At 46.8% G+C, this 18,876-nt stretch overlaps 1 protein-coding gene across 3 annotated transcripts in view; it reads right to left on the bottom strand.

Moving 5' to 3' along the window:
• The window catches only part of A4GALT (alpha 1,4-galactosyltransferase (P1PK blood group)), a 221,403-nt gene that overhangs the window by 7,919 nt on the left and 194,608 nt on the right, over positions 1–18,876 (bottom strand). The window lies entirely within an intron of this gene.

Raw genomic sequence — 18,876 nt, 5'->3', positions numbered from 1 at the left:
AAGAAAATGCTGGTAACATAATTGACAATCTATAGGAGAAGACTGCTACTGTAAACCTCATAGCAGCACAGCAGGGCGGGCTCCTGCGCTATGGCGGAGGAGCGTTGCCCCAATGCTAAACAGGGCCGAACTGGAATCCAAAACCGTCCCTGGCAAAGTGCTTGGCCAGCCCCCCAGGGGTTGGGGGTGTGGCCGAGCTGTTTACCAGGGCCGGTTTCTGCCGATTTCGTTAATGCGACTGATATTGCAGCTATGATGCAAAAAGGGCCCTGTAACAAAATCGGCCCTCAGGAGCCCAAAGCCGGCCCCAAACCCCGACGGCCCACCGGGGAAATGCCCGGTGCCCGCTATGGCCAGTCCGGCCCTGCTGCTGAAATGCAACAGGCAGAAGACTCGCTTTAAATGAAGTAATAAAAACACTTATAGTACATGATGAGCAATTGCAAATCTCTGCAGAGATCCCAGTTTGAGGAAGCATTGGTAAGCAGCATCTATAAATTCACTATATTGAAATGTTTAGCAAGGAAACTATTTGTTTTTACTTTTTAAAAACAATGATTAGTCTTTTAGATTTGTCAGGCTTAGGGTGGTCTTCCTGCTAACTTTTTGCCTTGCCCGCTCCTATTTTTGCTGAATTCGTTTGTATTGGCCTTAAGACTCAGTGAAATGTACCACTGCTAGCCAGTGCTAAAGTGCTTGCGCTCTCTCCTTTAAACATGGTAAAGCCGGCTTACATCTGACTGGCCTATTTAATTTACTTATAAGTCCCTTGTTGAATAGAATACCATATACCCAGGGCCTGTAAATGAAATACCACTAGTGAACCCGCAGAACTTATTGCGCCTCTGGCTTAAATAGCCCTTGAAACATATCACTGGCCTGCCTTTGCAGGCTGAAAGCAGTCTGGCAATTTAACTTGGCAATATAACCTGCTTGCCAAGCCTTAAACTCCCCTTTTATTGCATATAAGTCACCCCTAAGGTAAACCCCTTGGTAGCCCATAGCACATGGTCCACTATAATTAAAACGTTGGACGTGTAATTTTAAGAATTGCATGTCCTAGTAGTGAAAAACACCTAAACTAATTTTTCACTACTGTGAGGCCTACCTCGCCCAAAGGTTGCCATATCTTATTTCAAAGGTTTTATATAGCGCTACTGGACCCAAGAGTATCAGAGCGCTTTACAAGGATGGTGAACATAATGAGATAAAATTAACAATTAAGCGAAAAAGAGTTACAGTATGATAATGCATTCAACAGGGCTAAGGGGGCACAGAAACAGAGAGATACATTAAGTGGAAAGTGAATATTAAAAGTTAGGAGAGAGAGGGGGGTGAAGAGAGGGGGTGTGAGAAAAATGAAGGGATTGAGAGGGGGTGGGAAGAGGAGCGGACAAGGGAAGAGAGAGGAGTGGACATGTTCAGAGTCAGTAACATTAGATACCCCAGTTTAATAAATGCTAACATTTGATTGGAAATAGGTAAGCATTTCATGTTTGGTGTCTAAGAAATTTTAATTAAAAATCACCTTTAGTGGTAACGTCTAATTTTATGTTGGAAATACACTTTTAGAAAGTTGGTATTTTCCTGTCCAGAATATTTGGTGCCTGCAGCCTTACCTGGATCACATGACTGGGTGTAGTTGGCTGTTGGACTTTGTGTATTCCTCCCGGACAGCCACACAGTAGAAGAATTAGGTGTGCCTGGTTGGGCCAACAAAGGCAGGATGGGGGCAGAGCGGAGCTGAGCACAGCCCCACATGCAACTCAATGGGCTGTGCTCTACCTTCACACAAAGGATGGTCACCCCTGCATGGTTCATGCAGTTAGCTTGGAGCCAGGAAACGTCAAGCACTTCAGAGGGAGTTCTCTAGAATCTTCTCCTACTTCAAAGAAGGTACAATGTATAAAAAGGGGACCATCGGACTCACTTTTCAGTTCAATTCTGGACCTGCGGAAGGACTCTTAATGGACTGCCTGCTGCTGTGGCCTGCTGTGTACTCCACAAGACTGCCTTGCTTCATATGGGAGGACTGTTTTTCTGTCTGGAGCCTGCTTTGAACCCTTAGAGGGCTGCCCTGCTGCTTGAGCCCTGATTAGCCACTTGAGCCAAGGACTACCAAAGTAACTCCAAGGCCTAGTTTGATGGCCTCCTGATCAGAGCCTCCGGGACAAAAAAAGGCTCCAACTATCGTGAAGACGCATCCAGACAAAGCCTGCGTGAGTCCTAAACCCCACAAGTGCTGCCCTTTCAGTCCTGGACCTTTGGTTCTGGTGTTAAATGTGCTCAGATAGCCAAAACCCAAAACTTGGGACTTAGTAGCTTTTTGGCTGAAAACTTTTCTAAGAACCAAGAGACACAGGACCAACCTGCTCGTCCATTTACCCAAGGTGTATTGCTAGTCGGTCCGACTTCCTGTCAGCTCCCGCAACCTTCTACTCCGAAGCAGCAAATTCTGTTCAGCAGTTCTTCGGCAAAGGGATATCGAGCCTCCTGGAACTCTCCTCAGCTACAGAATCCAGCTTAGTCCCGCTGGAGATTTACGACTCCCAAAATAGAGTCTGAATGTAGAAATCTTCATCCTGATTTTGCCCATTTCGACACTTCCTTCTCAGACATTGCCTACATCCTTGCACAGCTGAAATTTTTCTCAGACCATTTTTCTTTTACATTTCTTCTATGTCTGAAGGTAAGCATAGACCAGGACCAATCTACTTCTTGTATCCAACTCATGCTCCATCGTGGTCGCCCATATTTTTCAACTTTAACCCGGTCTAGTGTGACTAGATGCCCACAGTTGGAGATTTGATCTTTCAGGCTCTATATTTAAAGTACAGTTTAGGAATTCATAACTCTTGTTCGAATGATTGAATTTTTGTCATTTTGGGGTCACATAATTTATGAGAATGTACTCTATTGTTCTAAATGGTTGTGGGATTTTTATTGTGTTGTGTGGTCACTTTTTTGCTGTTTGTGTGTGTTGCATAAATACTTTATATTTTGGCTCTAAGATAAGCCTGACTGTTTTTGTGTCAAGTTAACAGAGGGTTAAGTGCAAGTTAATTTAGTGACTTTTGTGGTACACCCTGACAGGGAGTGTAGCTGGTGCTTGAGCAGTGGTCACCCCCCGTTCAACCAACACCCAATTGCTTACATTGGTGCACAGTGGTGGGATCCAGTACTTGTGCTTTTGTAGTGCCAAACACTGATTTGTGTAACACAAATATCCAACATAATTAAATTGACACCAGAGTTGAACTCTTTTTAAATTCTTCTTAGTTTTCTATTGGCTGTTTTCTCCTTGTAAGTGCCCTACCTCCCTTTTATTATACCATGAAGATGGATCTGATCAACTTTGACATCCTCAGCATAGTTGAGCTGTTGAAGCTTTGCAAACAGAAAGGGCTGAAGGCAGGCATGAAGGATCTCCAAGTAGCCCTCAGAGCCTTTGAGGATGTTTAGAGATGGCACACTAACCCAGAGAAGGATTAGGAGGAGGGGAGAGCATCCTTGGAGGATGATGAGGAGGTGGAGAGCCAAGCCAGAGCAGCAGAGGGATCACCACTCACCCCTAAAGGATGCCCAGGATAGGGCAGGGAGCAGTGTGCCTGTCCAGGGTCTGTCCCCAGAGGATGTGGAGGACAGAAAGGTGGAGGTGGAACTCAAGCTGCATCTGACCATGAAGCTGGAAGCAGAGGAGAGAAGGGCTGAGGCACAAAGAGCCTTAGCCAGGGAGAAAGCTGTGGCTGAAACAGCTTTAGCAAGAAAGAGGCTGGCCATGGAGGAAATAAGGATGACTCATGAGCTCAGTCTCAAGGATCTAGTTATCACAGGCAGGCAGAGTACATCAGTATTGGTGGCAGCAGTACCCTAGTAGATGAAGTGTGGCTTCATCCCAAACTATCTCGTGCCTAGCTTTGTTGATGGGGATAACACATAGAACAGGATTGAAGCCTATGGGTTGCCCTGGAGATTAATAAGGTCCCTGAAAAAGATTTTGATGGGTGGGGGCAGTCTCTGGGGCATATTCCCAATGTAGGGGGGATGCCCAGTTAGCCCTATGGAAAGGGGACAGGATAAAGTATATTCTCATGAAAGAGGTCCTGACCAGGAAATATGGTCTCACCCAAGAGAGGTATAAGCAAATGTTGAGGGACATTCAGAAGCTGCCCCTACAGACCTGGGTGGGTTGTCTGTATAATTTTTGCTAGTGACTGGATGGTTGGGTGAAGGGCAGAGAAGTAAGTTATTAAAAGAGCTGCATAGCTTGATTGCTAGAGAGCACATGTTCAGTCTTTGTTTTACAAAGCTGCACCAACGCCTTATGGATAGCAAGCTCCCTTACCACAGGGATCTTGTTAAGTAAGGGGACCGCTACATCAGCACCAAGGTCTGCAAGAAGGTATCTGCAGGGGACTCCCAAAAGGGTGGTCAGGGTTTCCACCAGAAGAAGTAAGAGGGAGATAAAACAAGAAGGAGTTCTCTCAAAGCCCCCAAAATAGTTCACAGTTGTAAAGGTTCCCAATCCCAATCTGACCACCAAAAGAAAAATATTGTTGATAAGAACTCTGCTAAGTTTGTCCATAAGTGTTATGAGTATTACCAGTATGGGCACACCAAGGGTGATGCTAAGTGCCCAAGAGGGTTTACCTCTGGTTTGGCCAGTGTAGCACTTGGGGAGGAGACTGCACTAGTGTCCCTGGGCGACAGAGAGATGGTGCTCAAAGCCCCCAAGCCTGTTAATACCTCCAGGCAAAGGCAATGGTTCACCATCAATGGCAGAGGGTGGAGGCTCTGAGGGACACAGCAGCCAGCTTGATTACTTTCATGTGTCATGCAGTGTCCTCAGGGCATGTGATACTCAATACATTTTACCAGGTTGTAGTACCAGACAACTGGGAGAGCCACTGCTCTGTGGCTCTGATTCTCTTTGAGTGGAGACGGGGTCTCAGGTCTTCTTAGAGCAGCTGTGAATCCTGCCATGCCCTTGGATTGTTTGCTAGGGAATGATCTGGAGTGCACTGCTTGGAAGGAAGTGGAGCTCAGGACACACCTGGAAATGTTGGAGCTGCCTGAGTGGGTCTGTGTGACCACCAGGTCTATGGTTCCCAAGAGGGAGTAAAGGCATTCTGGAGCCTGGAAGAATGTACCAACAGCTGCCAAAAAATGGCTGGACGGGGGGTGTTGGAAACCAGCTCCTGAAACTCCCATGGTGCAGGTGGATGGGGCACCAGAGGAAGCTGTTCAGGAGCCTACCCGAGAGGGCATTGCCTCCCTTAGTAACTTGCTTGAACTTACTGGATGGCAAGCACAAGGTGGGCCCACCAGGAGGAGCACTGGAAGGCCCAGAAGTAGTGCCCAACCCATGAGGGCATGAGGTGTCAGGCTGAAGCCCTGGAGACCACCTCATATATTGGGAGAATGACCTCCTGTATAGTGAGTTTAAGATCTGTGCATGAGGAAACACATGTGTTGGTGGTCCCCCGATGCTACAGGGCTGTCCTACTGGGGCTGGCTCATGAAGGTCCCCTGGCAGAACATCTGGGGATCCATGGACCAAAGACAACCTTCGGCAACAGGTTTATCCTGGTTTTGGTGGACAATGCCACTAAATACACAGAGGCATCCATCTGAGGACTGTAACTACACCTGCAGTGGCTAGGGCCTGGATGGGGATTTTCAACAGAGTAAGGTTTCCCAAGGGAATGGTGTCTGCATACATGAAGTTAATGTGAAAGGTGTGGGATAACCTACAATTTCTCCACACTCTACCATGCACAAACCAATAGGCTTGTTGAAAGATTCAACAAGACGCTAACAGACATGATTATGGGCTAACCTAAGTGGGGTGTCCTCCTACCATTCCTGCTTTTTGCTTATGGGGTAACCATAGAAGAGACTTGGGTTTAGCCCTTTTGAGTGTCTGTAAGGTCACCCTATTATGGGAACTCTCAGTCTGGTGAAGGAGAGGTGGGAGCAAGCTCCCAAGAAACCCCCAGGATTAGGTGAGCTAGATGTTAACCCTTGGAAATCAGATGGCCAAGTTCTGGAAGATGGCTTCTGAGAACATGTAAGCAAGCCAGAAGGTAATGAAACAGCGCTATGACCAGACAATCACTCTGGTTGAGTTTCAGCCTTGCCAGAAATTGTGGGTGATGGCCCAGTCCAACAAAGTCTGGTGGTGAAAAACTCAAATTAATTTTTCACTAGTGTAAGGTCTATCTCTCCCATAGGATAACCTTGGGTTGCCTTATTACATTTAATAAGTGCTAACTTTTGATTGGGAACAGGTATGCATTTCATGTTTGGTGTCTGAGAAACTGCAATTACAAATCCTCTTTAATGTTAAAGACAGATTTTAAATTACAATTTTAGAATACTTTTAGCTCAAAAATGCTCTGAGAACCAAGAGAAGACCAGGACCAATTTGCTCATTTATCGCTGGCAGCTGTCCTGCAAAGGGGTATCCGGCCACCTGGAAATCTACTCAGCTACAGCCACCAGCTGCGTCCCACTGGTATTTTCGAATTCCAAAAAGAGAGTCCAAACGTAGAAATCTTTAGTGACTTTGTACAGCGGTTCCCTAACATCGATGCTTTTTCTTTTTTTATTTATTTAATGCGATTTTATATAGCGCGAACTTTACCCGAAGGTGTCAGAGCGCTTTGCATAAGAACCAGTTGCAAAACATAAGGACTAAGGATTACATGCGTTACATAAAAGATACAAACAGAAAAAATTGCAAATGTACAAGATGTAAAGTCACACAATGCAGAGACTAGTGATTAGAGTTATCTCTATATACATAGGGAAGGGCTACAAATGGATATACTCTAAGAGTCACATAGGAATGGTAGAGAGTACAAAGGTCTACTGCATATACTAGTGATTAGAGTTATCTCTATATACATAGGGAAGGGATACGAATGGATATACTCTAAGAGTCACATAGGAATGGTAGAGAGTACAAAGGTCTACTGCATATACTAGTGATTAGAGTTATCTCTATATACATAGGGAAGGGATACGAATGGATATACTCTAAGAGTCACATAGGAATGGTAGAGAGTACAAAGGTCTACTGCATATTCTAGTGATTAGAGTTATCTCTATATACATAGGGAAGGGATACGAATGGATATACTCTAAGAGTCACATAGGAATGGTAAAGAGTACAAAGGTCTACTGCATATACTAGTGATTAGAGTTATCTCTATATACATAGGGAAGGGATACGAATGGATATACTCTAAGAGTCACATAGGAATGGTAGAGAGTACAAAGGTCTACTGCATATACTAGTGATTAGAGTTATCTCTTTATACATAGGAAAGGGATATGAATGGATATATTCTAAGAGTCACATAGGTGTGGTAGAGAGTACAAAGGTCTACTGCATATACTAGTGATTAGAGTTATCTCTATATATAGAGAAGCAGAGTTCCATTAAGTGGGGTCGGAGGGGGGATGCAGTCACAGCACCAAGGGAGGGTGAGAGGGATGTATGGGTATGGGGAAAAGGCAAATCAGAAAAGGGAAGAAACATTTGAGGACCGTCAAGGGGGAAACGAGGGAAGAGGGTTAAAGGACGAGGGAATGGGCAAGATGGCGGGTCAGGGTCCAGAGAAAAGCGGCCGAGAGTGCAGCATTATGGCGGCCAGGACAAAAGAAAAAGTAAAGAAGTCCAGGAGAGTCCTTGGCAGGACAGGACACTCTCAGTTACTTGGCTACTTGGTGCCCTCTCCTCCCGTATGGACGCTAAGGGTGAAGTACCCGTTGGGGCTCAGCCTGTAGGTCTGCACGGAGTTGACCCTCACATCAGGGTCCTGCGCGCTCTCAAGCAGGAAGCGCGCCGCAGGGGCCACGGACTCGCTGATGTTCAGCTGCATGTTCCCGGCCAGGAAGGCGGGGTCGTTGTCGTTGATGTCCTGCACCTCCACCACTGCGCTGTACAGCTCCAGGGGGTACTCGGCCACCACCTCCAGGGTGAGCAGGCAGGGCATGGCCGGGCCGCACAGCTGCTCCTGGTCCATCCTCTCGTTCACATACAGCACCCCGCTCTCCAGGTCCACCTCCAGGTAGCGCCGGCCCCCTCCGGCGGGCACCACCCACAGCCGGTGCTCTACCAGTCCCCGGAGCTCCAGGCCAAGGTCTGCCACCAGGTTCCCCACTCAGGAACCCCTCTGCGCCTCCTCGGGCACAGCATAGCGGATTAGCGCGGAGCCCCTGCCAAGGAGCCCCAAGAGCAGCAGGAGGAAGAGCACTGGGCAGCCGTGCCTGGCCCGGTCAGAGCAGGGAGTCATTTTGGAGTGCGTGGCGGGCCCCTGTTGCTCTGCTGCTGCCGCGGTTCTCTAACGGGGTGGCCGGTCTGGCACAGAGGCTCATCTCAGAGTTGATGGCGGGCCCCCTAAGACACCACCTGCAACCTTGCCCCGGTGAACTTTACCTTCCCAGACCATTTTTCTTTTAAATTTCTTCTAAGTCCAAAGGTACGCACAAACTGGACCCAATCAACTTCTTGTACCCGACTCATGCTTAGCCATATTTGTTTACTTTGACCTGGTCTTGCACAACTAGATGTCCGTGGTTGGCACTTTAATCTTTTAGGCACTAGATTTTACCTTTAACTTTCCTTTCTCAGTTCTAATTGGATTTTTGTCATTTTAGTGCCAAATTATTTATGAAAATGTACTCTATTTTTCTAAATTGGTGTGGGTTTTTCTTGTTTTGTGGTCACTTTTATTGGTGTTTGTGTGCTGCATCTTTACACCTTGCCTCAAAGATAAGCCTGACTGCTTTTGTGCCAGGCTATCAGAGAGTTAGGCACTGGTTAATTTAGTGACTTTTGTGCTTTTGTGGTTTACTCTGACATGGACTGTGGCTGTTGCTTGAACAGTGGCCATCCCCATTCAACCAACAACCAAACTACTCTCAGTCTCTGCATTGGATGACGGCTGACTGGAAATTTAACAAGGGCTAGACTGACAACAAAAAAACACTCTGGAAAAGTGTGCAAGACCAGCGCATGGGAAATAAAAAACTCTTCAACCGCACAGTGGATGTGCCCAACTATGAGATGAGCTGCACTTGGTGCTCCAGGTGCATATTTTTACACATAAGGCTGCTGAGCCTAATTTATTTAACTTGTTCCGTGCTCAGGATGGCTCCCGTCATGAGTCACGGTAGTCATGTGCTCATGACGGCCGGGGCCGTCCGAACGTTGCCGCTCCGCCCACGCGCGATTAATTTACCCGCCTGTGCAGGCGAATTAATCAGTGGGCGGAGTTCAGACGACTCCCGGCGTCAGGAGCACATGACTCCCGTGACTCATGATGGCCGGGAGCTGTCCTGAGCACTGGGGCACTGTGCCCCCTCCCCCACTCCCCCTTGCACCGTGTAAAAATTAACCCCACAGCCAAGGGGATAAATGACTGTTTTTTGTGTTGATGTTTTAAATAGTGCGGGCTCGACTCAATGGCACATGAGCACTTTACATGGCCAGATGAATGATTTTTTTTTTAGGCACTGAGAGATTAAGTGATTTGCCAGGACTCAAAGGATGTTGCGACTACGCCGGGACTGAACCTGGTTCCCTAATTCCAAAGTCAGTAGTTGTGGCTATTAGGCAACATCTCCTTTAAAAGCAATGTACCAGCTCTCATGGGCTTAGATAAGCACCTGCTCGTATTCTTAGCGAGAATCTGGCCATGAGATTGAGACTAGGAATATCAATTTGTATCTGGCTTTTGCTCTTCGAGCACGTCTCCATTTCCCAGTTAGGTGGATGCCCCTGTTGGTTCCCTCTATCATTTGCAGAATAATTGTTTGTAGTAAACACTTTACTCAACCTAAACCTGAGAGAGTTTTCAGCACCCAAATTGCATCAATTAAGACTAAGCCGTGGTCTGACCCTCTACGAAATGTTTTTGGGGTGGTGAGGGGAGGGATGGTTGTCTGGCCTTCTGTAATGTATTTTTTAGTTTTGGGTAGGTTGGAATTGTGGAAAATATTTAGGAACCAATGTTCATATTTCACCATTAGTGACGCACCTCTGCAACCTGCAGTTCAATGGGACTGACCCTCAAGTTTGACAAATTTACATGAGACATCTTTCTCCATCTACTTCCCCTTCCTTTATTTGTGTACTGGCCTACGCCCTCCGCCTGCTCCTCTCGTCTGCGCAGCTTTTGCCACTAGAGGGCCCCTGAGAGCGAGGGCCGCAGCCGAACGTCACCTCCTGGTAGACAAACCCTGTTGCGCTCAGGCTCACAAGCAATGGAACAAACCGATCGGGTGGTTGGCAGGCCCTGCTCATCACTGGCCAATCAACGTGCATATCCTGATGGCACTTACATGCAGGGGCGTAGGAGACACTTAATTTCTGGGGGGGACAGGGACAACCTTTTGGACTTTCCAGTGTCCCAATACAAATCGACCATTGTCTGGAACCGTACACTCAGTTAAAAGAATACAATTGCATCGTTTTGTAGTGAAACATTGATAAAGGCATGCATGTAGTCACAGTTTGCAAGTATGCTTCGATTCACAAAGTAATTAGACCAAATGAAGATTATTCTAAGGCCCAAGAGAAAGGTGGGGAGAAATCTAAAGAAAAGAGTCTTCTGAAGGTCCTCAAAAATCTTTCTCTGGGGGTAGGTCCCATTCCTTTTCCTACTCTAACAAGAACCTTGGTGCTATTTGTGTAAGGAAAAACGTAAAAGGACAAAGGATGCCAATTGCTCTAAGTCTAGCACCACTACTGCTACTACTACTCCTAAACCTCCTAGTGCCACTAGCAATAGCAATGGTTGTAGTAGGGCCCCAAGAGTTTAGCTGGTTTAACCTTGTGTACTAAAGTGGGTTCTGGCCTAGTCAGGACACCCACTCAGGCTGTTTTAGTCTGTGATGGTGGCACTGAGCTCCCCACCCTTACTCTAAGTCCCACTAACTTGGGCAAATACAGACAACAGCCTCTCATCAATGGTCAGGAAGCTGTGGCATACAGAGACACAGTGGCCAGTGTCACTATGGTGACAGAAAAACGTGTGTTTACCAAGCAGATTCTACTTGGACAGATTTACCAAGTGACCGATGCTAACAATACCAGGAAAGATGATTCCATGGCAGATGTCATTCACAGCTGGGATGGGGTAACTGACCCAAAGAGAGTTGTGGCATCCCCCAACCTACCTGTGGACTGTCTACTGGGCAATCATTTGGAAACATCAGACTGGTCTGAAGTGGAGTTCAGGACTCATGTAGAAATGATGGGAATTTCAGCCAGTGTCTTTGCTGTCTCTAGGGCTGAGGCCAAGAAGTTAGGCACTGAAGGAGCCCTGGATCCTGAAGAAATGGACCAACCAGCTCCCAAGAGAAGGAGCAAGAAGTATACAGATGTATCCTCCTCTCAGACCTACAATGAGAATCAGCCTCCTCAGGGAGATGATCTCAGTACTTGTGAAGGAGCTGTACTAGAGGAGCTTGGGCCTGACAAGGCAGAGCAACTGGGGTCAGGGGTCCTTCGAGGGAAGACTTCAGTCTGGAGCAGAAGGCCTGCCCCTCTCTTGAACAACTCAGACATCAAGATGCTGCTGAGGAAGCAGGACATTTCAGTAGGTCCCACGGGACTTATCAGGAAGAAGGGCTCCTATTTTCTGAAAGTAGAGACCCAAGCCTGGTGCTACCAGGAGGTTGGGCATACCTATGAAGTCCAGGGGGTTCTTATTGACCCTGGCACACAACATTCCCCTTGCAGAAAACCTTGGGCAAAGCAAGACTTGGTACAGGCTTGTCCCTTACTTTCATTGGCCCCACATGTCTGAGGACACCAGGGAGTTTTGTCAGTCCTGTGTCACCTGCCAAGCCAGTGGTAAGTCAGGTGGCACTACAAAGGTCCCCTTAATCCCTCTGCCGGTGGTTAGGGTTCCCTTTGAGAGGGTAGGGATATACGTTGCAGGTCCCTTAAACCCTCCAACAGCATCTGGACATAGTTTTATCTTAGTGGTGGTAGACCATGCCACTAGATATCCAGAGGCTAGTCCCCTTAGGACCACTACAGCTCCTGTAGTGGCCAGGGCTCTCCTGGGAATCTTTGTCAGAGTTGAGTTCCCTAAGGAGGTATTGTCAGAGAGAAGTACAAACTTCATGTCTAGCTACATCACTGCTATGTTGAAAGAATGCGGTGTAAACTATAAGTTTTCCATACCCTACCAGCTCCCAAGAGAAGGAGCAAGAAGGATAAAGATGTATCCTCCTCTCAGACTTACAATGAGAATCAGCCTCCTCAGGGAGATGATCTCAGTACTTGTAAAGGAGCTGTACTAGAGGAGCTTGATCCTGACAAGGCAGAGCAACTGGGGCCAGAGGTCCTTCGAGGGAAGACCAGTCTGGAGCAGAAGGCCTGCCCCTCTCTTGAACAATTCAGACATCAAGCTGCTGCTGGGGAAGCAGGACATTTCAGAATGGTCACACAGGACTTATCAGGAAGAAGGGCTCCTGTTTTCTGTAAGTAGAGACCCCAAGCCTGGTGCAACCAGGAGGTTGGTCATACCTATTAAGTTCAGGGGTTTCTTATTGACCCTGGCACACAACATTCCCCCTGCAGAACATCTTGGGCAAAGCAAGACTTGGTACAGGCTTGTCCCTTACTTTCATTGGCCCCACATGTCTGAGGACACCAGGAAGTTTTGTCAGTCCTGTGTCACCTGCCAAGCCAGTGGTAAGTCAGGTGGCACTACAAAGGCCCCCTTAATCCCTCTGCCAGTGGTTAGGGTTCCCTTTGAGAGGGTAGGGATATACGTTGCAGGTCCCTTAAACCCTGAAACAGCATCTGGACATAGTTTTATCTTAGTGGTGGTAGACCATGCCACTAGATATCCAGAGGCTAGTCCCCTTAGGACCACTACAGCTCCTGTAGTGGCCAGGGCACTTCTGGGAATCTTTTTCAGAGTTGGCTTCCCTAAGGAGGTATTGTCAGACAGAAGTACTAACTTCATGTCTAGCTACATCACTGCTATGTTGAAAGAGTGTGGTGTGAACTATGTTTGCCTCGCCCTACCATCCACAGGGCAATGGGGTTGTTGAAAGGTTCAACAAGCCCCTCAAAGGTATGATCATGGAACTCCTAGAAAAGCTGATGGGAAAATGGGATGTATTACTACTGTGCCTTCTCTTTCCCTACCGAGAGGTTCCTCAGAAGGGGTGGGCTACATCCCATTTGAACTTCTGTTTGGACATACAGTTAGGGGTCCATTATGTATGGTCAAAGAAGTATGGGAGCAACCTCTCAAGCCTCCTAAACAGGACATAGCAGACTATGTTCTGGGCCTGCGTTCTCACATGGCTGAGCATATGAAGGCGGCCAGCAAAAACCTTGATGCCTGCCAGGAGCTTCAGAAAGCTTGACATGACCAAAAGGCTGTCCTTACTGTTTACTGGCCAGGACAGAAAGTGTGGGTGTTGGGGGCTGTGGCCCCAGCAGCTCTCTAAGACAAGTGGAGTGGCCCCAAGTTGACCTAGGTACTCCAAGAAGTCCCCACAGGGTACTTCATGTGATTCGCTCGAAATCTTTTGTTAACAGGGCTGACATGAGCTTGCTCATGGCCACTGATGAGAGACAGGAGAAAGAGAGTGATCTTCTCCCTATTCTCCTCTCTCAGGACCCTGACGACAGATCATTTGATGGAGTAGCCTTGGCAGACAGCATCACTGATCAACAGCAAGCTAATTGTAGACAGGTTCTCAGTTTTCTGGTCTCTTTTCTCTGACACCCAGTCAAACCACCTGGTGTACCCATGAAGTGGACACGGGTGCCAGCATGCCTGTGAAGAGTAAAATGTACAGACAGCCTGACCTTGTCAGAGACTGCATCAGGACAGGGGTCCAAAAGATGCCAGAGTTGGGAGTCATTGAGGCTCCAGATAGCCCTTGGGCTAGTCTTGTAGTCCTTGTACCCAAATCTCACAGCTAGCATGGTAAGAAAGAAATTAGTTTTTGTGATGACTATAGAGGTCTCAATGCAGTCACTAAGGCTAATGCCCATCCAATTCCAAGGGCAAATTAACTGATTGATACTTTGGCCCCTGCCAAATAGCTCAGTACATTGACCTGACTGCTGTTTATTTTCAAATCAGACTCAACGAGGATGTCAGACCTAAAACAGCATTTTCAACCCCCAGTGGACATTATCAATTTATGGTGATGACTTTTGGTTTCAAAAATGCACCTACCACATTTCAGAGGTTGGTGAATAAAGTCTTAACAGGTCTGGAAGCTTATAGTGCAGCATATCTAGCATTTAGCTGTCAGAAGGCATTTGATAACCTGAAGCAAGCATTGTGCTCTGCTCCAATTCTGCAAAGTCTAGACTACTTCAAACCATTCATTGTCCATACTGATGCCTCTGAGATAGGGATAGGTGCAGTATAGTCACTGTTTAATGCAGAGGGCCAGGGTCAACCAGTAGATTTTATAAGCAGAAAGATGACCCTCAGGGAGAAGCATTGATCAGCTTCTGAGAAAGAGACCTTAGCTGTGGTCAGGACCTTGAAGAAGTTGAGGCCATACCTGTTTGGCACTCACTTCATTGTTCAGACAGACCACAAGCCCCTCTTATGGCTTAAACAGATAAAGGTTGAAAAACTCAAACTTCTGAGGTAGTCCATTTCCCTACAGGGGATGGACTTTTCAGTGGAACATAGACTTGGGAGTAACCATGCCAACAAAGATGGACTTTCCAGATATTTCAACTAAGACAAAGAAGCCTCGAATGGGCAAGGTTAGCCTCATCTTTACGTTTGGGGCGGGGGTGTAGGAAAGTAGGATCTGCTTTCATGGTTACCCCCACTTTTTTCCTGGGGTTAGTGTGTTTTGACTGTAGTCTGCTGGGATCCTACTAAACAGTATGCCAGCAACTGTGCTCTATGACCTAAATTGGCTCTGGTAAGTACTTTGGTACATCCATAATTGGCTACTGGTGTAACATTATACGTCGCTAGTATATGCCACAAAGGTATGCAGCATGTATTTTGCCACCAGTGGGAGTCCACTTAAACTGGACTGCAGGCCTGCCATTAAAGCTTGTGTGAGATGGTGCTTGCACCTCTCACAACAGCTTTAAGTTCCTTATATCTGAGGTCACTGCACTTAAAAACGATGTCACTCCTATGGTAGGCAGGATGCTTGGTTACCAATGTAAGGGTGCCCGTACATGAGCAGGACACCCCTACAGGCCCCGGAGTTGATTCTCCAGGCTTTGTAAGACCGATCAGCCATTTTAAGGTATATAGTGGACATCAGTTATAATGAGATGTCTAACTAAATAATGGCTGCACTGGACCTGGTCATGTTTTGTATCAAACCTGTTGGAATCATACCCCAACACTGACTCTGGTGCTAGAAGAATGATCCCAAGTACTGGAGGCTCCTTAGATGACCCCCCCTGTACTCCAAGTAACAGCCTTTCGGGGTCTGCCAGCAACCTAGTGTTGCTGACCACAGACACGATTCTGCCCTCCTGCTGCTGAGCTCAACTTAAGCAAGGGAAGGTAGAACAATAGGTTTCCTGTCACATGGTGGTGTGAACACCTCCCAGACAGGACTTATTATATTGGGCTCGGGTGGGGGCGCTTGCCAGTGGCACTAGACTACTTTGAAGGCCCACATTTGTGCCTGTCTAGCATACTTCTGTTTGAGACAGTTCAGGAACCCCTGGTTTCCACTTTGGCACAAAAAGGGACAAAGAAAAGGGGAGTATCCTCCCCTCTGTCCAGCCCCTCCTCTGGGAGGGATCCCAAAATCCTTCTAACCCTTTCCCTAGGGTACTTAAGGGCTCCCCCGTGGGTAGGTCCTCAGATTCTTCTTGGAACAAGACTCGCCTTTGAAACCAAGACACTCTTCTACCGTTTGGGCACTTGGACTTTGTCAAACTTCGACTGGACCCGAGACTGCATCAAGGAAGGCTCCTGTTGTTCCTGGTCTCTCTGTTCTTCAAGTCTTCTGCGTAGTCTGTGTTTGTGCATCACTAAAGTTCTCCAGAAGGCCCTGTGGGCATCAAGTACATCCGTAGTAATCTCCCTTGCCATGAAGGAGTCACTCCACTGCATCTGAAGGCACCGCAACAAAGCTGACCGGTCTGCTGCTCCTGTCATGCAATGGACTTCACGTGGCCCAGCAACACAGGTTCTGATTCTACAGCCCCTAGAGGCCTGAACTGTCTTCTCTGCAATTTTGAGGACAGTATATCTCATCGAAGCCGCTGAGACCACTCATGTGCACTGCGATGAATTGCTGTTGCCAAGGCTTGTTGGCTCTGCACTCCAGGAATATTTGGGCTACAAGACCCTTCAGAACCTCATCCCTCAAAAATCAGCTTCCTCACTGCATCCTCTGCACTGTGGGCCTCCATCTTTTGTGAGCTGCCTGAAGTCCTCTTGTGACTCCTGTGCCTTCGGCATGTGGGTCCTCTTGAGGGTATTCCTTTGCTTCAGTGGGCTCCCCTGCTTGCTCAGGTCCTGCTCTGACTCTCCTGCATTTGGTGAGTCTCTTGGATCTTACTAGTCTCAATGTTTGCATCTGTTTGCTTTCCATGCCATTTGCGGCTACCAAGGCTTGTTGGTCCTCCTGCTAGACACCAACCACCTGAACACAGACACCCAATATGGGACAGCTCGTGCATGCCTCCTGGTCTGCCTCAGCATCTCCTGGTCCTCGCAGCTGCAGCAACACGGTCACCGTCTTCACTCTTGAACCTCCCAACATCGGTGGGGAATGTGCTTCTGTGCCTCCTCGTCACTTCAGAGTGGGATATACTCTATCCCCTCTGCTTGCAGGTTCTTTTCTTCAAGAATCCATTCTTGGATTCCACCGGTTACCTTCACATGCTTCTTCAGAGGCATCTTCTTTGAAGTCTTCCTTTGTCATCTATGGTAGGTTCGACGTCAATTCACCCCTGTGCACCTGGCTTCCCTGGTGAAGTTAACCTGGTTCCTGGGGCAACCATGGGTGGGATTACTCTCCAACCCCCCGAACTTCCAAAGGGTTTCTTCGGGGTCCCCTTGGAAGGGTCCTTCTTCTGTAAAACTGCAACCGCAACTTCTCCATTTTCGTCCATCAGGCATGCAGCTGTGTTTCTACTCTGCACACAGCCCCTTGGGGTTCCTGGGTACTTACCTTGGGTAGTTCCTTGTGTTCCCATCTCCTATGAGTTTTCTGGTCCAAGTCCCATTCTCCTTGAAGTTTGCATTGCACTTTCTTCGCATAGGGTTTGGTCTTCCCCTGGACACCAGTGTATATTTGTGCTACTTACCTAATCATTTTGAAGTATTCTTGTGTGTATTGTTGATATCTCTGGGTAGAAGATATACCAATGTGTTAGTGATTGTGTTGCATTGTTTATAAACATGGTGTGGTTCTTTTTCATCTAATCTACACTGTTAATTAAATGTGGTAACACAAGCTGCTTTACACTCCTTCAAGATAAGTCTGAAGGCTTCTCTCCACAGCTACCACTTTGAGAGCTTTATATGGTTATCAAAGACCACTATAATCACCATACAGGTTGCCTGTATTAGTGCAAAGTGCATCTTTCCTGAGAATGTGCAATGTGCACCATATCCTAAGCCAGCCTCCCACAACCGCCAACACCACCTCTCTAATATACTTCTCCCAAAAGGGCACAAGTCCTAAAAAAAAGAAGTGGGGCACTAACCAAGCTAGGCAGTAGGTAAGTGACATCACAGAGCATGACATCGCACGTGACATCACAACACATGACCTCCCTGGAAATGAGATCACAAAAAATCACATCAGATTCTAAGACCTTGCATATGTTAAGCAGGTCTATCATGAGTACATTCGAGCGCATTACAATATTTAACATATTAGCGTTTGCGTCGAAGTTGTGCCGGAAAGTGATGCAACCCCGGTGCAAGGACTAGGCCTTCACGTATACATTTATTTATTAAAACTCTACCAGAAAGAAATTGGCACCAAGGAGAAACATGGCTGTATATCTGTTCTGCTTAGTTGGTTAGAAATTCTGCATTTTAAAATATCTTATGGGGTTAAGGCACCTGGTGCAGTGCTCTTTACGTACCCAGTAAATCTAACGAAATAATGATAATAATGGTAAGATAACTCTGGAGGTGAATGCTCTTGCTGGAGAGACAGTTGTTTTGTCTAGTCCCAGTTTTGAATCAATGTAGCATAGAGGGTTAATATGTCTCACGCAAAGCACATAATGTGATATACAGATGATGAATATTTCTTTTATGGGTTATTATTTTTAAGACAGATATCCTTTATTTACGTGCAGTTCATGAATTGTGATCCTTATCATATAGCAAAACGAATTATAAAGGAAAGGACATGTGACTCCTACACCTTGTAACACATCCTGTAAATTGATTTACACACATATGGTTTATTGTGAATGTATAATGTGTATGTGTGATTTAAAGCGCTCCAACAGCCTGGATTGGGTTGAGTAGCGCTATAAAAGAAATAAGACAAAATAGTGGTATTTAAATAGTTATTTGTGTAAATATTAGGACAGACCAGCACATTGACACAACATAATGTAAGATACCTTAGACTATGTTTGATGCTAATTGTTCTCATGTTCCAGTGAAAGGTTCAACTGCTCAAAATAAACATTAGAACAAAACATTAGGCTTTGAGTGGCTGAATTGCGCAGTGTGAAACAGTCAAATGAGGTAGGGTCTGGGCTGAGGAGGGACAGTATGCTGTCAGCCAGGGCCGACTTTAGGGTGGTGCGACCGGTGCCACTGGTCTAGGCACCAAGCTCAGGTGGCGTCATTTGCCTCTGACCAAAATGCATGCACTGTCCTCTTCCATTTCCACAACATCGTGAAAATA

This window comes from Lissotriton helveticus, chromosome 1_1 (genome assembly GCF_964261635.1).
Source record: "Lissotriton helveticus chromosome 1_1, aLisHel1.1, whole genome shotgun sequence".
NCBI lineage: Eukaryota > Metazoa > Chordata > Amphibia > Caudata > Salamandridae > Lissotriton > Lissotriton helveticus.
The sequence above is the reverse complement of the archived record's forward strand: the minus strand, read 5'-3'. Positions and strand labels throughout refer to the sequence as shown.